Consider the following 3,507-nt stretch of genomic DNA (forward strand, 5'->3'; position numbering starts at 1 on the left):
AAAATTTTATAACAATATTTATATGTTTGTTTATCATAACAATACAATAACAAGTTCTTTTTATGACTACGACCCTTTGTGATTCATACATTGAACTTGCCAGATGCTGAAATTAACTGTCTATAACTAAAAACTTAAACACATCAATAATAATTATTTTATGTGTAGCTTAGAGGTTAAATACGCGATTGGCATACAAGAGGTACTGAGTTCAAACCCCGGCCATTGCTAAAACTTTTTTTTTTCAAATACAAGTTTATAAAATTAATTATCGTAAATAATTCGGTAATTTTTACAGAAACATTCATCAGGAAATAAATTCACACGCGAAAATACAATAACGGTTCTTAGCTGTATAAATCCGGATTCCAGTGTCTGTGACCCCCAAAATTTAATTCTAGTTCCACGTTTGTTTTTAGGTAAATTAATGGTAAAATAGATCTAATTTTAAAATAAAAATAAATTTTAGCGTTTTACTTCCTATATTTTTACTTATCCATACTTGCCATCGGCTGGTGACGCACTTGTAAATAACGATTACGTTTTAGTATTTTTAATATCTGTATAATATTTCGCATGATATTCACATCTCAAAACGTATCAGAAAACGTCCTGAAATTTCTAATTTTCGGGAGGAAAACAATAAGTTTCGATTCAAAAGCTTATAACATATTTTCTATTAAATGGCTGACTGACTTGGTTGATTTGTTTAAAAAGTGAAACACATTCAAAAATGTTTATAAATATTGATTAACTTATTTATAAAAAAAAAAGAAAAATAAGAAAACTTAAATCATAATTTACTTCCTTCATATTTTTGTAACACTTTTCATTATTGGAAAATATAATAGTTTTTTTTTTTTTTTTGTTTAATCATGAAAAATTACTCGGTCAAGTATGAATGCCAAAGCGAATACGGTTCAGAATTAATCAGAATCCGTCAGCTATTAACAAAAATTTGTGTCAATGCAAGACCGAATAGATTAATAAAATAACATTTGAGGATGGCTGCTAATTTAACAGACTGAAATAATAACATAATAAAATAAAATCCAAAAATCATAAAAAATGTTAAAATTGCTCGAAAATTAAAGTGTAAAAAACAGACAAGTGAAATTTACAAAATTTAAAATCACCGAAAAATTTTCCGGGAACGAAACTCTTATTAAACTACCCATTTCCTTAAAGCCTTCTTCAAACTGAATCGATTTTGAAGATCATCACCAATTTTTTTTTTTCGGCTACGGACCCCCAAACTCGCACTTGAAACATATCTAACATTCTCCATTAAATTACCTTTCAAACGAACCAAACAAAATCAAAATCGGTTCATCCGTTTAGACGCTACGATGTCCAAAAACTTTGTATTAGTTTTAAAGAATTCTTGTTTTTCATCTACAATTCTTAAAAATAATATTTGATTTTTCTTGTAACATTATTTATCAAATTTTTTTCTGTATCCAGAATATATCTCCCATATTTTCTAGAACAACAACAATAACAAAAACTCTGGTTCTTATACAACAACACCGATTCTTTCCATTAAACATATATATATATTTCATATATGCTTTCGATATATATATTTCATTTTCGACGTTCAATTATTATTCTATTTTATCTAATAAATTAATTTAGTATGGTTACACGTAAGATATTGAAACTGAAATATAACCAAAATTTTCTTAAAGTCAGTCAAATTTTCTTGAAGTAATTTGTAGTACCCTCTAAATTTAAATAAAACAAGTGAAAACAAACAATTGACTGAGTTAATTGTTGAAATACCATGCATAGTCAGTGTTGATTTATTTATCACATTACACGTACAATCATGTGACACATACATAACTGATAATCAAGTATAGTACATATTATAAAATTTCCGCCTAATTGGCGCCCTCGCGGGTAAACAGTGATGTTTACGAAAAAAGTTGTTTAATTTTTGATAAGAAACATTTTTTATATTTAAACTTTTGTTCTATCTCTAACGGTTTACAAGATGGGTCCTACGAACCCAAGACCCAATTGACCTATGATGCTCATTTACGAACTTGACCTCACTTTTTACGTCCTGAGTACGCTGTAAAAATTTCAGCTCGATATCTTTTTTCGTTTTTGAATTATTGTGTCCACAAACGGACGGAAATGGACTAATTAGGTGATTTTATGAACACCTATGACAAAATTTTTTTCCTAGCATCAATATTTTTAAGCGTTACAAACTTGGGACTAAACTTAATATACTATGTATATTTCATATATACATGGTATAATTATAACAAAATTCATCATCAAAGTTGAAAATAAAGTACAAATAATTTCAACCACAAGTCTAAATTTGCCTTGGCGCTTGTACTACCTTTAGAAAACAAATTTAAAAAAAAAAAATATTTTCCAGTTTTCATTTCAATAAACAAACATTTCAAAACTAAATTACCAAATTTATACCAAAAATTTATTTTGTCGTGTATCGACTTTAAAGCTTTCTTAAACAAATATAAAACTTCTATTTATTATAAATTCCATATCAAATGAAAATAGGCTTATTTCAAAAGAAAAAACATATTTATAAGCCTCCAAGAAATAAATATTTTCAATTTTACTCACAAAAATTGATTTTCACGTTATCTAGAGAAGACTTTATTGGTGAACGTTATACGTTATGGTATACGTTATAGTTGTGTCAAATCTTTTATAGAAGATTTCGAAGCTATGTGGTGGAATATTCGAGATAACTTCATAAAGAATATTATTGCTTTCTAAAGTTGTATGTGTATTTGACGACAAAGCATATGTATATATATATGTCACCGTAATATTGTAAATTCCGTCAAATTGTAAAATTGTAAGACTTCCCAAAAAAAAAGCCAAAAACTAAACCAATCCGTGGTAACTCGACCCAGATCAACTAAACCCAACGCAAGTTTTAAAAAATATATGATTTTCTTCTCGTAATTTCATTTTTGAATTCGATATTTAACCCGTCACGACCAGCGTCAACTGTTCGGTAATCTTTAGTCGCTGTGATGAGAGATTTGCTCACGCGTTCTGTACAAGCGCCAAATATTTCATGCATTAAATATTATCTCATATATTTAAATCAGTAATATTGGAAACGGTTTTCCTGTAAATTAATATGCAAGGGGTTTTTGAGCCGAAAATTTTATCTAGTTAGTTTTATACGTGTTTTCAGGAAAAACTGCAACATTGACTACCAAATTTGACTCTTCCTGACATCTATTGGCGACGAAATAAAGTAGGTACATTACCAGGACATTCAAATTTGTGTCTTTAACTCAAAAAAGACCGAGTAAAGCTCGGTCATTCAGGGACTATTCTGTAACTCTTTGTAAATCATAACCTCTACATAATTTTACATAAATTTATTTTTTAATGCACTATAATTATAAATACTTTGAATACATGATTGAATGATGTTTAAGAGCGAAAATATGAGAGCAGAGATATAATCTAAATAATTAACTTCATTTTAACTAATTTTACCAT

Source organism: Chrysoperla carnea, chromosome 1 (assembly GCF_905475395.1).
Source record: "Chrysoperla carnea chromosome 1, inChrCarn1.1, whole genome shotgun sequence".
Classification (NCBI taxonomy): Eukaryota; Metazoa; Arthropoda; class Insecta; order Neuroptera; family Chrysopidae; genus Chrysoperla; species Chrysoperla carnea.